The following is a 22,911-nucleotide window of genomic DNA, read 5'->3' as shown; positions in this document are numbered from 1 at the left end:
AACATATCCTCTTAATCTGCCGTGCTCGTCAGGGACAGGGCGACTTGGTAAATAGCACACAGGACTGAAAGTAAAAAAAAAAAAAAGGGGGTAAGTGGGTGTGGAAAGATCCCAACCGAAGGAAACATGTAAATGAGGAGCATGGTTTTGACATCCATTTTTGTGCATAAGTTGGTTTCAGTGGCTGCAGCAGTGCAGATTCAGTTCTGATGACAAAAAGCGGAACAGAGAAGGCGCCTGAACACAGCTTCTGCAACGCTGGGCTGAAGTAAGCCGGCATGTGTTGTGTGAACTGACGACATCGTTTCCTGTGTGGTGGAAAACCCCACATTACTCTGCTCTCAGACAGATGTTGATGTAAACAACACTCTACACTGAGTGTAGTGTGGAGGCGAGGGCGCAAGAAAGAAAAAAAACAGACTTCAAAACATAGTCTGACCCGGACGGGCTGCAATTTCCCACTTATAATAATACTTGAATTGATGATGTTAGTTGGCCCAATTCACAAAGTAGGATCACATAACATTATAATAAGCAACACTACCCAGATACAATTGTTCTTATTAGGCAAATTAAGTCCAAATGAATCAATTGTTGTGGTTTGTGTATTGAACTGTACTGTATGCATTCCAGCCTCGTGACAGCAGTGACTCAGACAAGATGTTCCTGCCATCCGGCTGCAGTGTGTGTGTGTGTGTGTGTGTATATGTGTCTCTCTCTCTCTTGTGTGTGTGTGTGTGTGTGTCTCTCTCTCTCTCTCTCTCTCTCTCTGAAAGAGAATGTTGTCTGCAGCCACTCCTACCACCACCGCGTTGGTTTCTGTATGGCTGGTTTGTTCTGGTTCTGTAAACTTTGATTGATCCTCAGGCAAACTCCTGAGGGCCTGGAAGCAATCAACCCCCATCACATGATCTGTATGAATATGTACAGTATGTGTGTGTGCGCCTCAGTGTGTACTGTATGTGTAGTGTGTGCCAGAGAGAAGTGTGCATACCGTATTTGGAAGCATTGCTGCTGTCAATACCGCAGATTCACAAATATCTCATTTTCTAGCCTTTCCTTGTTGAAGCCAAAGGAATCATAAGTATTTTGTGTTATTATGTAACCGTATTCCTTCTAGGCCAAAATAAAACATTCAAGTGGGCTTATTTATTACCGGCGCGCTTGTCTATTTTTGAGCTGCATTGCTGGGAAATGGACCCTGACATCTCTGGCAGAGCGCGAGTGCAGTGTTCAGTGTGTCGGCGTGGAGGAGCATGTCATCTTCTTCACAGTGTGTTCGTGATGAAGTGCAGGCATCATCTTCACACACATCCCTGCTCTCCCTTTCTGTCATTGGACGGAAGCGCATCACGATTTGTGTTTGCTTGAGATTTACTCGAGGACAGCTGGAGCTTTTGCATATTTTCATCCTTTAGAGCGAACAGCGTACCAGCTTAGTAAATAATACATACAAAAATATGTGTGCGCATAGTACTAATGCATATTCATAAACATCTTCATTTTAGAGGACGTTTCGGGGGATGCTGCAGTAAGAAGATCAAAGCTTTCCAACTGGGCTCATTTTCAAGTAACAATTGCCTTGAAAGCAGAAGGATATACATGCAAATTTCTGCAAATAGAATACAAAAATATCATGTGTATATTTTCAGTACTCCTCCCAGGAGAATGATTTCAACATGATTGTGGGTGGAGGGAAAGCTAAGAATAGCAAACCATAACTTGATGGGAAAAGCTGATTGGTATTCAAGTCTCTTCATTTTAGAAGAAATTGATCATATAGCCTACTGTAGGAAAGATGGACATTAGGGAAGAATGCAATGGTAAGGCTGGCTTTACACGGTGAAACATCATTTTCATGCAACTTGACATTTACACAAAGCAATTAAAAAATAATCAAGTTTGTTTCGTTTCACACAAAAAAAAAAAAGATTGGTAATGTTTAATCTGTGATGATATTGTTTTTCCTTTCTCTCGCTACAGTAGAAACTATTGTATCAAGTATCATTGTAACATGCATCTTTGTATCTTATTTTGTATCGTGTTCTAGCTGGATAATATCAATTCAGGCGTGTTGTATCAGGTTTTCTTCTGCCACTGACTGGCTGGCTACTTTCTTTCATTATGGCTGTCCCGGAGAATAGAAAGAGCGCCATCAGTGCATTATAGCCTATTTATCAGCGTTTTGATTGGCTGTTGCATGAAATTAGTTTCACAAAGTTGAGTTTTGCAACTGTTGCAGCTGAGTTTCAGACAAGTTTCAAGTGCGTTGCAGAGGGCTTTAGACCATTCAAATCATTTGCAACAGTTTCACCTCAGTGTCAACCAACTAAAGTTGCGTGAAAGTTTCACCCTGTAAAGCCAGCCTTACACTTTACAAGGGTACATTAACTAACTAACTGTTAGTTTGCTTAATAAGCAGTATTATGCTTAGTGATCCTTAACTAACCTTTAATTAACTTGCCTCAGCCCTCAACACAACCACAATACCTCGTTAACATGAACACCATTAGCTCACTGTTGATTAAGGGTTGGTTCATTCTTATTAGGCATTAACTAACCCTTAATGAATGTACCCTTATTGTGAAGTGTAACCAGTGTGATTGTATTGCATGGTGTGTGCAGACATGTGGTGAAAGTTGCTGCAGAAATTGGAAACAGTGAGGTCATTAGCCATAATGCCTCAGTTCTCCTGCAGTTTTTCTCATTAGAGATTTAGTGAGAAACAGCACTTTTTCGGTAGCAGTCATAAATCAGCCGAGGGTTCCCGTCAGAGATCCCACACGTGCTCAACTGCCCTCTCTTTGATGCTCTGCTTTATGGAGGATGTCTCATCCTACTGTACACTGCCAGCCAACCATGTCTTCCTCCTCCTTTTTCCATAAAACCGGCACGTTGTCACGATGGTGTGGCATTCATTATCTGCGTGTGGTTTGGCGGGCCTGGCCCCGGCCCAGAACAGCCGGGGGAACATGCGTTGTGACATGCAGTGAAAGATGGGGTGGTAGGAGACAGCACTGCTGTCCCCCCCCCCCCCCCCCCATCTGAGAGATAAAAACCTAACCACATCGTCTGGGCATCTGGGCCCCCGCTCGCCCGCTCGCTCCCTCACCCCCCTCATCCACTTCAAAGCCTGGCCTCAGAGAACACTTCCCTGTGATGAATCAAATACTAAAGAACCGGAATGACAGCTTCACTGTGTGTCTGTGGATTCAGCGACAATCCACACACACTCAAGGAAGAGTTCACCCAGAAAACGACGAAAATTCTGTCATCTCCTCACCCTCATCATGCCAGTTGAAACACAGGTGAAGTTTGTCCATATAACACACAGCATGGGGGGTTGCCAGCACAACTCCATGGCAACCTTCTCAACAACAACTGAAGTCAATGGGGAGCAGTTTGTCAGAGTTATTTACACCATGATTTAGTGCAACTTCTAACAGCTGATTGATTTGCAACAAATAATGTTCTAGAGGTCTTTCTATTCACAGTGTGTGATTGTTTGGCGGATTTTGTTTTGCAACTCTAAAGAACGAGGTAGGTCCTCATTGACTTCAGTTGTGTTGGAGAAGGCTGAAGTTGTGCTGACAACCTCCCTGTGTGTTATATGGACTAACACATTTCACCTGTGTTTCAATTGGCATGAGATGATGAGAGAAATCACATTTTTGGGTGAACTATCTCGCTATTATAATAAGGCAGCCGGTGGCGGTGCGGTTCCGCATGGCGCACAACATAGCTCAACTGCGCAAAGCACATGCCAGTTGAGCGAGCTACAGGCGAGCACGCCTAGTTGTGCGAGGCACACTAGAAACGTGCGTGTTGAGCACGCAACCTTTCCAGTTTCCTTTCATTCTTGCTTGGGGCATTTATTCATGTCTGACATCATGTGACAGACATGTGATCTGACTGAACTGAAAGCATGAGCTGAACCTTGTGTTTACTTAGGAATCACGTCCCACTGTGACTTCCATCGATGACAAACTGGTTTCACAACACAGATAATGATAGAGGAGGATGTTGTCATCGCTCAACAGTCATAATGTCATCACCTTATTCCCTACAAGGCAAATAGTTGTCGTGTGAGTCGCCGCCGCTGCTGTGCTAAGTTGAATTTAGATGTTGTAAAAGAAACAAGTGTGGGAAGCAGGACGGGGTGGGGGGAAAAATTGATACACCATAGTATCGCGATATTTTTCCTGACGATATTGTATCAATATTTGGACGCCAAGTATCGATATCATTTTTTTTTTTTTTTTCAGGCCATGCCATGCCAGGCCACCAGGCATCTGCCCGAAGCGCCCGATGTTGCAGTCTGCGCCTGCAGTGGCGTATTGAGTCCAGAGAAGCTTAATAATGTAGCCTACATGTGGGGCAAAAAAAACAAAAACACAGCATGTTTTACTTCCGGTGAGGTCAAGGAAAAGGTAGGAAAAGGAGTTAGACAATATATCCAAATATCGCAATATTCAATATATCGCAATACTAGCATATCGCAATATCGTAATACTATCGTATAAGTATCGTTTTAGTATCGTATCGTGGGCATCTGGTGATTCCCACCCCTAGAAGCAGGGCTGGCATGAAGAGGAGAACCTTGAGGCAATGTTCAAGTCCCCGTGGGACACAAAGCCAGTGTGGGAAAGTTCAGCGGCCTTGAAGGAGCCTGATAAGCCCAGGGTGATATGACACTGCATGTTTGTGTTGTGCAAATGTCTAACGACTAAAAGCGCGCTGTGCAGATAGAGACGTCTTACACCATGGTGTGTGTTTGCAGAAACCGGGCCTGTCCAAAGGGCACGTCAGCGGGCAATGGGTGCGGCGACTGTTATCTTTTGCCATTCGAGCGTTTCAGTTTGGTTATGTAGGGCAGGGTTGTATGTCTGGGGGGTTGGCGGTGCACAGTGGATATACAGGTTGGGTCACAGAGGCTTCTTTGGAAACTGTTTAACATATCAAAGGTTGGAATTACCTCCTCTCCTCCTCCCCGCTAAGTGATGTGATCCACTACTTTGTCCGCGCAGCACACTGGCGCGTAACTTGACCTTGGCTCTATGCAAATCATTGAAAAGCGCCCTCAACAAAGAGGGATAAAGTTCACCTACACCGCACTGCCAAACAATAGGGGGGAGGAGCCAGGGCCAGACAGCCTTGAAGAGGAAATGGTTTCACACTGACTGACAAGTCTGGCTACACCCAGGGTTGGCCTGAAGGACGACCCCCCTCCCCCCCATTTCCCCCTCCTGGCCAACACAGGGCAGAACAGGCATGTATCTTGCTTGTATCTCTCTTCTCTCTCTCCCCCTCTCTCTCTCTCTATCTTTCTCTCTCTATCTGTCTCTCTCTCTCTCTCTCTCTCTCCACATGATGAAATCCCTCAGAGTGAAAAATGCCGTTGCCTAACAACACGGTGAGCAAAGTTCACCTCCCATGTAACTGCAAAGAGCTTTCTGCCGCGTCCGTCCACATGATCCTCGGCTCTGTTAACCATTTACAGCAGGAGAGGAAGAGAGGGCGAGCCTTGTTCTGGGTAAACAGAGCGCTGTGTTTGCTGTTTGAGCTGGCGTTGAGCTTAAGCCGACTATTCAGAGGCCCAACCTCTCCTCCTCGACATGCAGGAACACGAAACTTGTCACGCCACACACACACACAACAAGTCATCCTACACCACCGCCACCGCCGCCGTCGAGTCGACGCATAGCTCCTTCCTCCCGCTGCTGCAGAAGAACAATACAATGCGGGCGATCCGACTTGCCAATGCGGCCATTACGAAAGGGCCGCTCGCTCTGTCACAAGATGAGCGCCTCCTCGCTGGCAGGAATGCTGTTGTGACACACACACGCATTGATTGACACAAGGGTTAAACATTGAGCCGCTCTCTTCTCTTTATGCTCCTCAGCTGCCAAAAGGGCGGGAGTCACCGGTTTCTATTTATCATTCCACTTTGGCCGGCCGTAATCTTCAGCGCCGGCCCCAACAGTCGTCCGTTTGTCAAAGGACAACTGACTGTGGGGCCAGGTGCAAATCTACAGTTTAATGATTCACACACGCCAACAGACGCGCGGCGGCACAGAGGTTGCCTCGCACGTTTGCAGGGTTTGAGTGGTGGTGGAGGTCATCGGGTTGCGTCTGTGTGTTGGATGTGTGTGTGTGTGTATTCGTGGTGGGTGTCGTGATCTCTTGACATGGGTCTGATGGAGAGGGTTCAGCACGAGTTCACCACAGAATCCCATTATTCATGCGCTTTGTGTAGGGCCGAGCGACGGCACCGTCCGGGGAGCCCTTTTTCTCTCTGCGCTCTGAATCTGAAAAGACTCCAGGGCCTTTTGCTGCTCGTAGGGCTACTTCGTCCCACTGTACTCACTGACTTTGCATTCACACTGCTTGGCAAAAGCGTAGTAACACAATACGAGATGAGGTTTGTTTTCTCTCCACGTAGCCGGAATGGATTTCAAACCGCATTCGGTATTGGTTTTCGCCCATCATTCATACGTGTTGTTGACTACTTCATTCATGCGTGACAAGCGCAGGAAAGAGATTCTGCGGAATTCCCTGCAGAAGAAGGGTGTCTTTAGTTTTAATGTGTGTCTGGCAACGCCGCGAAAAATCCCTGCTTAACAATTCCAGGAAAGCCAATCCACCTGGAAATCTCACCGTTTCCTGAATCTAATTCCAGGCTGAGAGCTATATCAGACCTGCCTCTGACTAGCAGCTTTCATTGAGGGGTGTAAACACTGAATGTCAGCCATGTTTTGCCAGAGCCAATGTTGAATCAGGCATTAGAACTATGTAATGCCTGCAGTGAACTCAAACGCCCCAGCAAAGCCCTGATTATATTTTCTCCCCGTCTAACAGATTTATTATAGCACGCTGTGAACTCTCGACGAAGAACGCCGGCACTGGCTGCTGGCCCCCGCCAACAGGCCCCTGCATGCTCTCTCTACACACACACATGCTCGATTCTGCCTGCTTTCAAATCCAAGCCTAAACCCCTGCACTTTACTCAAACCGTGTAATAACAGTCATTCTTGCAGGAGACATGACTAGCAGTTTTGGATAACCTACAATTGTGATCTACATTGCGCACAATTAAGCAAACACGTCCCAGAAGGGGAAAAACATGGCAGAGAGAGAGAGGGGAGGCAGAGGCATGATACCACCAAGGGAGAATCCAGAACAAAAATCCCTCTCTCATCATGTCGCAGCTGCTGCTGCTGTGTTGGGGGGGCGGCCGGTGACCTCATGCTAAAGTTTAGCGCGCCGCGTGTTGCTTTTGTTATCTGCAGAAGTTGCAAAGCGGCACATTCCAACGCTCACCAGCAACAACAGAAAATAATCAGTGCGCCCAGGTTCCTGCAGACACGTGACCACGCGCACCATAAAGAAACAACGGAGTACTATTGAGAGGCTGCATAGTTTGCGACGTGCACACATGCATTTCACAATGTAAAAACATACAGGCAGACACGTGTGTGCGCGCACATACACACACACACACACACACACACACACACACGCACACACACACACACGCACGCACACACACAGGGGTCGAGATGTAGATGAGTGGACAAGTGATCGGAGCTCTCTGCTTACTCAGCAGCATGCAGCCAGCAGCTTAGCTCTCTTTGCAGTCTTTTTTTAAACGGAGCAGCACAGAGCAGTAAATAGCCAGGAGGCGGATCACAGCCTTCACAGCTGATTGGCTTGAAGCTCGCCTGACAAGAAGCAAGCAGGAAGTTGGCGCGGGCCCTGCGACTCGGCCGGGGGGAGAGAGAGAGAGAGAGAGGAGACAGACGAAGACAGAAGGGCAAGAGACGGGCAGAATGTGGTGGCAAGACAAAGACAGAATGTGTAAAAAGCCCCGAGGGATTTGTATTTCAGAATAAGAGCCTTGTGTTTTGTAGCGAGTCATGTGACTGGTGGAGGAATGTAGTTCTCTGCATTGTCAGCAGCATGCAGTGTGCAGTGATACTGACGATGTGTCAGGTATGCTGTGTTCCTAGCCAGTTGCCACTAGGGGTGTCACAATATATCGTCCCACGAAATTTCGCGATAGTAAAACGTCACGATATGTATCGTTGAGATGAAATCTCATATCGCAAAAAAAAAAAAAAAAAAAATTTTTTTTTTTTTTAAATAGACTAAGAAACGTCTTTGTTTGTTGAAGTTCAATGTGTGGAAAGTAGTTCAGTTGAACAAGTCTCTGAAGAGACACATGAGAAGTTATACAGGAGAGAAACCATTCAATTGAGTTTCTGGCAAAACTGTTTACTTGACAGGAAAAACTGAAGATGCATAAAAAATAGATTAAGAAAAGTCTTGCTGTTTGAGTTTGAAGAAAAACTGAAGATGCATAATGAGAATTTATACTGCTGAGAAACCTTTTAGTTCAAAGTAAATCTAAGTGACGGTGTAACTCATTCTATTTCAAGATAAGCCTTATCTCCAATCTCATGTTTTTTCTAGTTGTTATTGTAATAACAATTTCCCACAACAGCATGTTTTGTATTTGTGCATTTCAAATAAAATACTACTTTTCCAGTCATATATTGTCATTATTCAAGTTTAAAAAAATATTGTTAAAATCGTATCGTATCGTATCGTTATCGTGAACCCAGTATCGTGATACGTATCGTATCGTGAACTGAGTGTATCGTGACACCCCTAGTTGCCACTATTATGTCCCGAGTGTTTTTTATACATTTCCATGTTGACATTCACTTCCCTCTGTTTTGGTTCACTGTGCTAGCATGATGGTGAACCTAGAGCAAGGTGCCCGTCCATTTCAGTCTAAGCAGTTCAAAAAAACAAAAATAATTGTAGATTGCTCTTATCATTATTAGCCTATTCTCTTATTTTCACCTTTTCACTGTGTTAATTGCAAAGGAGGCACACACACCTCTTTTCTATTTCAAGTGCGATATGTGAGACTTCATTTAACAATATTTACATTTACTCTACATTCTATCGGAGAGTTGTTGTCTGTTGTTGAGATGTTTTGTGTTTCTTTGCTGTGTTTTTAGCTAGTTTTTGTGCACTTATTTTTGTGTGTTTTTTGTACAGCACTTTGGTAATCCCTGTGCTTTTTTAAATGTGCTATATAAATAAAAGTGGATTGGATTGGATTTACTTGACTACTAGCTAATTTTTCAACAAGTTAAACAATATTGTGCGCTTGATGTGTTTATATGAGGTAAATCAAGTATACAGTGACTAAAGCGATTTCACTTCCCCCTCAATTCACCTCTTGTATACATAATGCTATACGAGTTCCTTCCTATTTCGGGGACTTGTCACAATGGAATGCTTTAATTAGATTGCACACATCCGCACATGAATGAATGCATTCTTGATAACAATGTGAAAATGTGCAAACAGTCAAGAGGATAAACACACATTGCAGTAACTGCCCTTATCGAGCAGGCTTGTCCGTTTGGTAATAATCACACAGTCAGGAGTGGAGAGTATAACTTTGTGATGACACACCAGCGTGAACAACGTGAACTCCCTTCATGACTAACTGCTGTGATGCCATTTCAGTCTCCTCTCTGTGAACCATTGGACTGTTGCGTGCCTCTGACACGGCAAAAGCACCGAGTGGAAATAATGACTGACATAGAAACAGGCCCTCCTGGCCAAAGAGCTTTTAGGAAAAACACCCCCCCCCCCTCCTCCACCCCATAATACTGTCCCCATGCCTGGCTTTGAAGGTCAGATGGAGAGAGAGAGAGAGAGAGAGAGTGAGCAGAGCGACCCCGTTGGCCCTGCCTCCCCCCTCCTCCTCCACCCCCACCACCACCTCCACCACCCCTGACTGACTGGTTCAAACAGGCCTGGGGCAGGGGGAGGTGGGGCGTGGCCCACTGAGCATGCCCAGTGAGGAGGAATGCCGTGTGATGGCAACGCAGTGGGCTGTCCCATCTGCTGATGCAGTGCGCCGTGCTCGACCCCCCCCCCCCCCACACACACACACACACACACAGGCCCTTTTCCATCCAGTCTAGTGAGCAGCCAGATCAATTTACTGTGGAATGAACACAAAGTCAGGTCGCTGACGCACGCACACGCATGCATATTCACACACATTGTTCCCGTACGTACGACAACGCCGCTGCACTGCTGCAGCACGCAGGCAGGCGGTGCACACAGGCAGAGGGACTACTCATGCATGCAAAAAAAAAAAGAGTGAAGAAGAGAGAGGTTAAATCAAAGGGCCAATATATTACAGAGAGGCAAAGTGACCGCCTACTTCCTGCTTCAGCACTGTACCAGAGATTTTCATCCGCCATTTATTTTCCCATAGACATTTGGTAAAATGTGTATAAAAATAGTTTTACTTGTTCAAACTAAACAGCTCAGATATATTTAGAAACAGGAGAGACCACATAACATTTAGCTCAGACCAAAACGTAAAAAGAATTGCGGATTTAAAGAAAATGTTTTTTCGATGTAGTTTTTTAAGTTTTGGTCGGAGTGAAATGTTCTATGGTCTCTCCCGATTCTAAATATAGCTGAACCGTTTGGTTTGACCAAGTAAGACTATTTTTATACGCATTTTACGAAATGTCTATGGGAAAATAAATGGCGGATAAAAATCTCTGGTACAGTGCTGATGAAGCAGGAAGTGACGTTCACTTTGCCTCTCTATATATTACTGAGGGAAACTCCCTGCTGAAGTTGACAACACCTCATCCTCCAGCCGTACTGCACGCTGCACTGGAAACAGTGTAGCGGATATGCTGGCTACTCTTCCTCCAAATTCCTGTAGCGTGATGCTGACTCATCGTCTGAACCACAGGGTGCTTTAATTTAGCATCAGGGTGAATGGTGGTGACGGGTGGTTTTTTTCTCTCTCTCTTTTCTTTTTTGATGAACGGTGCTGAGGCTGACTGACGGTTTCATTGTCGGGGGAGGGTGCAATTTTGTCATCCCCAATTTCACTAGAATGCCAGAACAAGAACCATCATTTCTGGGGAATGCTATCATCTGTCTGCAGCCTAAGGGGGTTATGCACGCTCTCTCTCTCTCTCTCTCTCTCTCTCTCACACACACATGCGCACACACACACACACACATTTTCCACACGCATGCAGTCAGTGAGAGCACATGTGTTTCCTCTCCTGTGAATTATTGAGGACCTCTCCCCCCCATGTCGTCAAAGCAGGCGCTGACGAGGCACCTAAGGTGGCCCTGATAGGCGGCGTGACAAAATGGTGCGGTGTGAAAAGTGACATTATAAGACAGAGTGACGCTAAGGCGTGTCGTCAGCCCACTCACTTCCCTCTGTGTGACCATGCAGACAGATGAGGTAAACACACACACACACACACACACACGCACATCAATGTTTCACTTAGAACTTTGGGGATCTTCTCAATTCAAGCCTAGATCTGAAAAATGTTAATTTCCCCCGGCAGAATGCAAATTCTGTTCTCTCCGCTCGCGCCGTCATATGAATAATAGAAACACATTGTGGTGAGGGGGGGGGAGTCTAATGTGTTATTTTATTTGCAGAATCACGCCTGTGCTTTTGTGATATGGAAATGAGTCTCCCCTTGAGTCATTCGAGCGCTGCTTTGTGGAAAATCAGCCCGGGCCCTAATGGCGCATTGTCTCAAGGATGATCCAAAGAGAAGCGGAGACGAGGACACTTGAAGGAGTCGGCGGGCGTGACGGAGCACACCGCTCGCTCAGTTAGGAAGAATCCATCATGAACGTAATCGAACATTATCTCCAGCTTTCCCCCCCCTCTCTCTCTCTCTCTCCTCTTGATGAGGGAGATGTTTGCGTCTACGAGACACACAGCCTTGTCCTTCGTCTCCCTCCCTTACCCTGACCCTCAACCCCCCGGACCATTACAGCTAGGGATGGGGCCGATCCGATCCAATATCGGTATCGGGTGCCGATATGGCACTAATTCACGGATCGGATCGGATCGGATTTTTTTTTTTTTTTTTTTTTGCAAGGTATATTTTTAAAAAAAAACTTTAATTGGCCAAATCTTTGCCTATACTGTATATTCAAGAAAAATATTGGTATCGGCATAATATCGGTATCGGCAGATATCCAAATTCAGGTATCGGAATCGGAAGTGAAAAAAGTGGATCGGTGCATCCCTAATTACAGCACCCTCCAGACCGAGACCCCCCCCCCCCCCCCCTCCACACACACCCCCCCCCCCATCCTCCTCCTCCTCATCCGTCCTCCTTCGCCCAAGGGGACTTCTTCTAAATCGGGAACATCTGACACTTCGCCGATGACTCGTGTGTCTCTCTGCAAAACTCTGTGTGACCTCGATCTACTCTTGTTTTGGCTCCGACATCCGTTTGGATGAACAATGCACTAATGTTCCTATTAGAACACATTATGGCGACCCCAGTGTTCAACACGCAACCGAAGCCACGACCACATGTAAGCCTGCGTACACACATGCGTACACGCCGAAACAAAAGACAGCTGCAGTTCAAAGCCCTAGCAACAGCTGTGTTCCATTGTCTAACCGGGAGCTGACAGACATTTGAAGCCGGCGATGGCTGCCTGTAAACGCTTCTATTCTTTCTCTCGCCTTCCCTCTTATTTGCTCCCTCGATCCCCCCGCCGCCACCGCCACCCCCTCCCCCCCCCACACACACACACACCCCTCCCCCTCCCCCCCCGCCCCCCCAACACTTTTCATTCCTGTGATGTTTTGGGGATCGCTGAGGTCTGCCTAGATACCGCAGTGCCTTGGATTCTCACGCTGTAGCCAGGCAAGCTCTGAGTCTACAGCTCCTTATTTGCCTCCCACAGAAGGCAGACATTCACTCCAGCCTCTCCGCTGTCAAAAGGCTGCAGAGATATACTTGGCTGTGTTCTGCACCCCCCCCCCCCCCCCCCCTCCTCTCCTCTCCTCTCCTCTCCTCTTTCTGTGTGTATATCCTTCAAGCTCCCCCCCCTCTCCCTCCTCTCCCCGCCTCTCCTCTCCTCTCTCTCTGTGTATGTATCCTTCAAGCCCCCTTCATTTCCCAGAAAGGAGCGCTGGATTTATGGGCGCATGAGCCGCCTCGGGCGACATCTCCCGAGAAGGATGAGTGTTTCCTGCAAACAGTCAGGAGGGGCGGGGCGGCGCTGCTGCTGCCGTGTGGGTGGACAGCTCCCATAGAAACACTATCCAGTAACACTTGAGTTGCCACCGACGGACGTCATCAAGGGGAGGTGTGTGTGTGTGTGTGTGTGTGTGTGTACGTGTGTGTGTGTGTGTGTGTGAGAGAGAGAGGGGGGGGGGGGGGTCTTTCTGGGAAGCAGCCCATGAGGCCTTTGGACCTTTGATTGACAGTTACCTCTGCTGATTACGGGCTCCCTCAGGGACAGACTCTTGACGACAGCTGCCGCCGCGACCTCGCCCCGCACCGCGACTCTTATAGCTCCGAATCTGAGCGTGCGTTGTTATTTTAGCGACATTGTTCCAGTTTGACAGGAATATCGCACAATGCTGCAGAGGACTATCCACGAGCAGCAGCAGCAGCAGACAGGGGGGATAGAGCCCTCTGTCAGCGTTGTGTGTGTGTGTGTGTGTGTGTGTGTGTGTGTGTGTGTGTGTGTGTGTGTGTGTGTGTGTACGTGAGGAGTGTAGCGCCTGAGAGTTGAGTAAGAGCGGCGAGGAGGAGGAGGAGGCGCGCAGGATTGAAAGCCGAGCCGAGTGAGACAAATAAAAGTGCTGATGCGCTGAAAAGAGAGCCCCAGTGTTCTGGAGGCATGCAGATACGAACCCCCCCCCCCCCCTTCACCCCCACCCCCGAGGAGAAGTCAGATGTCAGAGAGAGAGAGAGAGAGAGAGAGAGGGGGGAGGGGAGGGGGGTGATGGGGGGCCGTGGACAGTGCGTGGTAAAGGGCCAGATATGGAGGGGGTAGAGGGGGATCTATTCCAGTAGAGAGAGAAAGGTCACAGTGTAAGCTGATAAAGGCAGGAGGCAGAACTTGGGGCCGCTTCCAGGCCAGCTAGTCAGCTGATGCCTGCAGCTGTGTTTGGAACATCAATATGAGCCTTGTTCAGTCCCCCCCCCCCCTCTCTCTCCCTCTCTCTCTCGGCATCCCCTTGCATGGCCCACCCCTCCTCCTCCTCCTCTCCCCTCACGCTGTTTCCTCCACCCCCCCCCCCCCCCTCTTTTCTTCTCCAGCTCTGATTTATGAAAGTAGGGCATGTGCCCATAACTGCTGCATCAAGGCACATGGCTGAGCCTCCAGAGGCAGCGCGGCTCTGTTTACATCAGCCCCAGACAACAGCACCGCATTGCACAATCGCCACAGGCAACCTCCGTTATATAAAAGCACCAAGCCACGTTTCTGCTCCATTGTTTTTGGTTCTCCGGCCTCTCCACCTGTAACTCATGAACCAACGGCACAACTCTGAACAGACAGGATGCTGTCTGTCCACACGACGTCTAGGCGAGGGCTTCACGTGCCAGTGGTTCACCTGGCCTCAACGTGAGCTCTGAACAGTACTTACCTCAGGTTGTTATCCATCGAGTAGTCGCTGTTCAGAATGCGTCGTTTCCAATTCCAAGCCAGTTTTTGTCATGCCCGAGCCTGTAATTTCCGTTTTCCGGATGTGTAGTTACAGGTGACAAAAACAGTTCGGAATTGGAAAATATGCAATATTTAAGAACACAATTAGCCCAACTCGACAGACAACAACGTTGTGTTTAAGGCAAGTACCGTTTTATTCTGATTGCTAGTAGGGACTTTGCGAATGGAGCCCGCAGTGACAAGATGGCCTCTAAATGTGAGACGCAGCTGCAGGCTGACTCTCACGCTGAGGCCATGGTTCACCCGGCGCCAAATCACACACTTCCAAGACAACTTTCATTCAGATGTTTGAAGCAGATTTGGATCAAGGAGCTAAAAGGGAACGCTTCCAGGATCTTCAATAGCTGCTCTGTTTGTGGACTTTGTTGTTTTCAGCTATCTCATTCTCTCCTGCACCGGATCTTGGGCATTGTGTTTGGGGCGTTTTGTCGAAAAGTACTGGAGCATGAGACTATTCTAACAAAGAGAGTGACAAACGCTTTGATCATCCCAGCGATGAGTGTGAGTCTATGAGCATGCGTGTTTGTTTGGGAGTGACAATTATTCCCAAATGAAATTCCAGGCACTTCGTGATCAGTTTCCATGACAACAAATCAGACTGCTCAGACTGTGGAAAACAGAAAAACACATTCTCACAAAAGCATTTCAGCCAGAAGCTCAGAACAATATTGATGTTGAAACTATGGGCTCAACGTTTTATGGACATCTGGCAGTTGAATGACAGCCTGTAAGGTTGGGTCAAGATGATTCACGAGTATATCTGTGGGAACGAATAGGTCATACGAGTAAGTGGATTGTAAAAACATGTCGCCACCCTTTGTACTTCCTCGTCTGACGTGCACAGATGGGGTTTTGTGGGCGTAACCTTTCGGCGAAGGAATCCAAATGGCGGATCAAAAAACGCGGCCAGCTGCTGTTATCGCAAACCATTAACTCAAATAACTTCCTGGATTACAGGCCGCGCTTTCCAACCCTCAGAACCCATGAAACTGAGCCCAGAAAAAGATGGGGTTGCAGTTTAACCTTCCCCGCCCGCCTGTATGCTAAACTGCACGGTGCTGACTCGACAACAGGCCGTGTTCGGTTGTAATTCCATGCCTGGACTTCCTGGAGTACAAGGACACACGATCATTTACAGCTGAGGGCTTTTGGATCGTTCGGGACTGCTGTTTCCGATATGTCTCTGCCCGCCTGCCTGTGAGTGATTACAGCCTACATGCCCTCTCCGTGCTCATGTTAGAGCCAGGGTCAATGCAGCGAGGCATCTGCAGACAGATCGCTACGCTCATTACTACAATTTTCTTTTCATGAGAGGGGAATTATCATGAGATGTAACGCGAAGCAATTTGTCTGCAGCCCCGGTGCCGTTTAGCACGGATCGCTTACGTTTTTTGCCGTGGCTTATTTTGTTTGTGTGCCTTTTTTCCGGATAGTAGGGGCGCTTCTTTGTGATGCGCCCAAGTATTAACATTCTCTGGCACGAAGGCACAGCAAGAGAGAGAGAGAGAGAGGAATATCAAAGACATCTTACTTTCGAATCCAGAGCCACAACCTAAATAAATGTATTTTTACCCTGAGAGAGAACCCCCCCCCCCCCCCCCCCACACGCTTGCGGTCTTTGTTGCAGGCGAGCTGGAGCTCTTTGTAGAAGCGCTCTCGTATCGCTCCCTCCACCCACTCCTCTCCCAACACCCACGCGCCCATCCTCTCCCATCTCCTCTCCTCTCCTCATAACTCAGCTGTTACTTGGCAACGTGGTCCCAGCTGGGCCAGCATCAGCGGCGTTGCCACGGCAACAGAACGGACACATGCAGAAATGGTAAACACGGTGGGGGTTTTTTCAGCGCCCCTGCTCAACAATGTGTAGAAAATCTACATGTGTGTGTTCAGCTCCCACTCCACGCTCATACATCATGCCAGAGAGGAGCGTGCTGCAGACTAACAAGCATAACAGGACTGATTGTCAACCTAATCACAAGCACCTGTGGCATCTTTGCATTTGCGTTGATGTGGAGCCAGGAAACGTACACAACGTCGTTTTGGAGTGTTTATGAATTGTGAAACACTGCGTGATGAATTACCGGTTTTACACAGCAATTCCTCTGTGGAGCGTAGCCATTTAGCTGCATTAATCTAGCTCTCTTCTCTCTGCGCCTCTCTTATTAATCACAACCTGCATCACCATAAAGCCAAGAAAGAGCCACTCGTAGCTTTAAAGCTACAGTATGCAGTTTGAACACACCACATCCATGCAATGTACACACAATGCATAAAAACACGCTATTTCTTCACCACAGAGGAGGTGGTTAGGTTTAGGCAGCACGGGGTTAGGTCACTGAGGTTAGGTTAGGGTTCAGGCCCAGTTCTACGGGGACCGTGCAAGTCGAGCATGCAATGCACCCTCGGGTGAAATTACAATAGGCTTGCACCACACTAACCCCAAAAGCCAAATGTGCCCACGATCATGCTTATGTGTATAGTTACCGCCCAAAGGCCCATTCTAAGCCAGGAAAGAACCTGATTTCCATCGTGTGAAATGATTTTCTTCTTCTATTTTTTATATTTTATTTTAAATTTTAACCGGAACAATACACAAACAGAACAAACAAACAAGCTCAGACACCGGAAAGGGGGAAAAAACATACATATAATATTACCGGCAATTATCACAATGTGGTGCTACCAGCCAAATAGGCTGGTGGTGAAATTATTTTCTATTGCAGACCAACAGGTTTACATTTCAAATACTATGTTTTAACATAACCACTATAGACTAATGCTTCTATAACAGCATAGGCCTACTCCCACATACAGATCATAATACTGTATCATCAGTCATCATACAGGTTATTACATACGCTATAATTTACCAATCAGTGGCTGACAGTTTGGGGAAGTCATAATTTAGCAGCAGGTGATTTTACACTTCATTTCTGCCCAATGTGTTGAGCCTTTCCGAAGGTCCGTGATATGGAATTGCAATGTTTCCAGTGACGGCTGGTGGTGATATTGGGTGGGCGGGTAATGGTTGCATTATACCCACATTAGTAGGGCACGAATGAGGTGCCATGGCACGAGTCCGATACCTCACGAGTCCGACACCTCACGAGTCCGAAAAAAGAGGCTAACTTCCCCCAGACCCTAACCCAAAACCTAACCTCTCCCACCCCCACGCCTAAACCTAACCTCCCCCAGACCCTAACCCAAAACCTAACCTCTCCCACCCCCACGCCTAAACCTAACCTCCCCCAGACCCTAACCCAAAACCATGAGGTGTCGGACTCGTGAGGTATCGGACTCGTGAGGTATCGGACTAGGGCAGTCCCCACGAATGAGGCGCCCACGTGCGCCTCCCTTATTTATTTGTTTCTAGTCTGGATTGTTGGGTTAGGTGACATAGCTCACTGCCTGCAGCAGCAGTGAGATACAAAGTTACAGCAACATCACTAGCCTAGCCTTACAGCAAGTGCCCACTGTGCACCTACAACAACAACAACACTACAGCTTGTGGCATACTCTTCGCGCCCAGCCAAGCGCATAGGGCGCACGGCGATTATGACGACATCGCACGGGGCGTGTCGGGGGGCGAGGCCTGAGCGCAGCGCGGCGCGTCCATGGAGATTTTTCTATCAGCGCGTCGGTTTTGCTGCCTGTGCCTGTGAGATCTCCGTGGTAGGCTATCAGCGGATATCTGCTGTGATTGAGTCCTCAGCGTCGTAAAGTTGCCTTTGAAGCATGGCGTTCGATTATAACGAACTAGTTGTGTGGCTTAGCCTTCCCAAATGTTGAGGGTCGTTTTTTATAATTTAATACATAGAATTGGGAACTTTACATTCAATTTCATTCAGACTGCCTGGAGCCTGGAGCTGCGCACTGAGTATGTTCTGTTTTGGCCCGCGCAGAGTGCGCGCGCCCTCCTCGGAGCCCCGCCTCCAGCGCGTGCGCGAAGAGTATGCCAGAAGCTACCACTACCCACAAGAATGACCTATTTACTATTGATGTCTCTATGCTCGTTCGCGCCCTTCGCGCACATACACGCGCGCGCGCACACACACACACCATTTGACTGTTTCTCCATCTGCAAGAATGATGGAAATTAGCTAGCATAATATAGGTACTAGAACAGAATGCTCTATCATGTAGCCTACAATGTCAGAAAAGGGTGCACTACAAAACAAAAACGTGTTCCAACTGTAATGACCATGCCAATACTAACTAGCTAGCTAACTAGATATGCTAGCTGCAACTGTTTTATCATAACACATTTTGCAACACTTTTCCTGAATAAAACCGCTTGGTAACCACAGCCAAAATACAGTCATTAGCCTAGAAGAGAGACAGGAACCCTAAAGGAAACGCGTGTGGTGGCCTTTTAAGAGGTCTATGTGGACTTACTTGTTTTCTGCAGTCCCCGGCACTGATGTGGTGCTCGTCACTGTACTGGCCATCTTGCTCTCCGTGCTTCAACCATGGGTTCAAGTTCAACTGTGTAGGCCTATGTAGGCTACACACAGTTTGACTTCTATCTCTAAAAACGTCACTGAGCGACTGAATGTCTATGGCAATGGAATTAGCATAAAGTCACGCTGAGCTCAATGGTTAAGTCCGTTTTGAAATTCGTTGCATGGTTGCGGAGAAAATGGCGTTTCCCACGGAGCTAATCAACTACCAAACTCACTTCCTCGTCCCGCTCAGAGCCGTGCTCCCGCTGTCATTGGACGGCCGCAGATCGAGGGGGCGCGTGACACCTGTCACTCACTTAAAAGATGGTTGGAAGCTGATGCTGCTGTGTTTGGGCTCGTGAGTCCTGCGATTTTCATGTGACTAGGTGGTGCTGTTTGCCCTAGGTTCCACCAAAATATAAAACCAAGTGTTTGTTTTTTTACAATAAAAATAAATAAATAAAAATATTAATGATTAAAATAAATCTCATCTTGATGTAAAATATATGGAGGGCTTAGCCATGCTATCCCATTTATACCAGCCAATGCCATCCTTGAGTGTTTCAGACCAAAGGATTGCCTTCTGTCACTGAGTAGTAGGCCTATATACTGTACAGCATTTGTATTTTACTAAAATTCCTAAATAATCATTTATTTGTTGTTAGAGGAACTGTAAAGGTTAAGCCATCATTAGAGCCATGGTCTTGAAAATGATCTCGCATGGGTCTGGTCTCAGTCATGGTCATGGTCTTGGTCTCACCCCCTCGGTCTTGGTCTCGACCATTTTGGCTATGCAATAGCCAAAATTAGTTATTTCAACCAAAATTATAAATATTGCCTACTGCAGCTTTAAGTGGATGCTCTTTGCTCCGGGGAAAAAACTCTGTATCTGTCGTCATAGCAACCTGATCCATCATCTGCAGGGGGATCAATTGATTCATTATTGAGTGAGGCGCAGCCCCCTTCTCTGCTTCCAGTTCACGTCTACTTACTCTGCCTTCAAGCATGCATTATTGACGTGCAGGCCCGCCCCCTCGCTGGGCTGAAGAATGGAGAGCTGTCGACTCGCCCTCCTCGAAATATCATTCAGATTCTTACGTTTTATCCGGAAAAACCGCACGCTTATCGACCGACGTGAAAGGCACGACGAGGCAGGTAGAAGATGAACAACTAAGCCTTTTTCTCATATAAATACAGGATGTTCTCTTCATACTGTCACACATCCCTGCCATGAAATGAAATTAACACGATAAGACAAACAGGAGACGCAACGATTCCTATTGCTATTCATATCAGCCTGGTAATCCACAATCAAACGCTGACAGGCTCTGGATCAGGCCTTATATAAGTAGGACGCTCGGCTGCAGAGAGTCAACCTAAATGTATATCCTGGGGCCGACTCCACATGTGGTAGGAGTTTGAAAATGGGGCTGAGGAATGAGGAGTGTGTGTGTGTGTGTGTGTGTGTGTGTGTGTGTGTGTGTGTGTGTGTCGGAGGGGGTGGTGGGGGTCTTTGTTGTGCAGACAAGATGAATTAGCATCAGCTGGAGCTTGAAAGAAGGAGGGGAAAAAATGTAACACGACACACACACACACACACACACACACACACATATAGCTGGTTCAAAACACTGCTTTCTGGAGCAGGGCGGCATTTCTTAGCTGTGGGGGGAAGGTGGGCTTTGATGACCCCCCCCCCCCCTCTTCCAGTGCTCCGTGGTGCAGCAGCCCCACACCTAAGTGCAGCCTAGAGGCGCTGCTGCGATGGGTGGGTGGGTGGTGGGGGGCAGCTCCAGTTTCTAGGAAGGAAAGCTGAGCGAAGAGGAAAAAGGGAAGACAAATGTATATTATTGGAAAATGTGCTGCTAAATGGATGATGTCAGCTGTGGCACTTTGACATTTTAATGTCATCTCTCAGGGAATTACATCATTAGCCGTCTTTCCTGGCCTGGCTCAATGCTGGGAAACCTCATAATGGATGTCAACAAGCAAGTCCCTCTGGAAGAATGGAGAGAGAGAGAGAGAGAGAGAGAGAGAGAGAGAGAGAGGGGTGAGGGGAGGGGTGGACTCTGTTGTTATAGAGAGCCAAAGTGGAACGTCACTTCCTGCCTCAGCACTGTACCAGAGATTTTCATCGGCCATTTATTTCCCCATAGACATTTCGTAAAATGCGTATAAAAAATAGTTGTACTTGTTGAAACCAAACGGTACAGATATATTTAGAAACAGGAGAGATCGCATAACATTTCACTCAGACCAAGACGTTAAAAAAAATGTGGGTTTAAAGAAAATATGTTTTCAATGTTGTTGGGTTTTTTTTGGGGGTCCGAGTGAAATGTTCTATGGTCTCTCCCGATTCTAAATATAGCTGAACTGTTTGGTTTGACCAAGTACAACTATTTTTCTGAGCATTTTACGAAATGTCTATGGGAAAATAAACGGCCGATGAAAATCTCTGGTACAGTGCTGAAGCAGGAAGTGACGTTCCACTTTGGCTCTGCTATAGGCCTTGTATCAGAGCAGAGAGGCGTCACTGCAGCGCTAAAAGCCTACAGTGCATTTCTCCTCTACAAGATTACGCCAAACTCTCCGCTCGAAGCTGCACGAAGTCTGTGTTTGTGTCCCTGGCCTTATCGTGGGGGCACCGCGCAGGTGAGCGAGCGGGGCGCGGTCATCTGTACTTTCCACCCGGACAACCCTAAATGAGCTCATGTGTAATGACCTGCTAATGAAGTTGTTTGTTAATTATTCCATGCATGCATAATTACAGGAGCACATTGTGCTGGCGGTAACGCAAGCCGCCGCAATGATTGTGCTTCTTTCAATTTGGAAAGTTGTCAATGCCACCCAGGGATCAGATGCTGCTGCGTCCAATAATTGATTCATTAATCATCTATAAGTCCATTAGATTCAAATCTACTTCGGGAGCGCAGATCACCTGGCCCCCGAAGCTGCACGCCAAAGGACCGCTGCTGCCTCTCCTGACCAAATTTATGGAGAAAAACACCTAAAAATAGATAGGAGATATCAAGAAGCCTTTTTTATATATATACAAATGAAAAGAACACTGTGGTTTTAACATAACAAGCCATATTTTGGGGCATTATCATCGTCATCACCGGCATCGTCAGCATTGTTGTGCCAGCTGTATACAGATTACAATCAAATAGAGAGAGCGATCAAAGACTTTGTGTAAATAGGTCAGTCAGAGGGAGGGATATTCATAGCATTTTGCCACAGTTCTATTGATTCACAGTTTCTAAGCAGACTGGGGGACACATGACTGTGAACTTACATGGCACTGTGCTGGCTGGAAAAAAAACAGGAGCGGCCAGGGAGAGTGGCTGCACCAAGAAGAATTGAAGACAGTGCTGATGTAAAAATGGGGGGGGGGGGGGGGAGGGGAGAGGGAACAAAGATATTTTGTGAGAAAGGAGTATACACTTGTAACATATTCGAATCTCATTACTTTGAAGGTGATCAGTCATTATTTGACTGCACCTACTATGGTGGATATGGTCAGCAGAGAGCTAGGTTTCTTGACACACTGCTGTCATGTGAGCAGTGATGATGGATTCAACTACATGGTGTGGATCAGCTCAGAAGCCCTGAAGAGGATTTGGTGTGTCATGTGAAAGAGCGGTTTGAAGGATGGGGAAGGATGGCATAGGCAGCTTATGTCCACTGAACAATGACAAGGCTGACCGCTATATCAAATGGATTGGATGGGGAAGAGGGGGGGGGATCCAGAAGGACAGGGAGAGTCCTCCGCGTCATCCTCTCGACGACTTTCATTTGAAAAAGACTCGACTTGCTGTTATTATCTCGCTGACTGTGAGCCTGTAATCTGCCTTCCCAGTTCATTGAGAAAAGCAGATTTGATGTCACAAATCCCAGG

Source organism: Poromitra crassiceps (genome assembly GCF_964638095.1).
Source record: "Poromitra crassiceps genome assembly, chromosome: 22".
Classification (NCBI taxonomy): Eukaryota; Metazoa; Chordata; class Actinopteri; order Beryciformes; family Melamphaidae; genus Poromitra; species Poromitra crassiceps.
The sequence above is the reverse complement of the archived record's forward strand: the minus strand, read 5'-3'. Positions refer to the sequence as shown.